Source organism: Penaeus monodon, chromosome 21, assembly GCF_015228065.2.
Source record: "Penaeus monodon isolate SGIC_2016 chromosome 21, NSTDA_Pmon_1, whole genome shotgun sequence".
Lineage (NCBI taxonomy): Eukaryota > Metazoa > Arthropoda > Malacostraca > Decapoda > Penaeidae > Penaeus > Penaeus monodon.
Window position 1 is genome coordinate 13,327,174 of NC_051406.1, and position 272 is coordinate 13,327,445.

Consider the following 272-nt stretch of genomic DNA (forward strand, 5'->3'; position numbering starts at 1 on the left):
CTGATCTACGAACACTTTCAACAAAGGTCGTTATGCGTTGATGCATATATTCTTATATACTACAAAATATTCTACTATATTCATGGTCGATGCTATATATGCTACAAGATATTCTACGATCGATGGTGTTGAAACGAAAGAATTATAGGAAAAATATTGATATTATTGACATTTAACATTTAGGTTGCTGCAACAGATGCCAAGGACAGATTCCAAGAAAATTAATCTTTCTTCGTAAGTGTTCAGTACAAGGAATTATAAATAAACTTTGA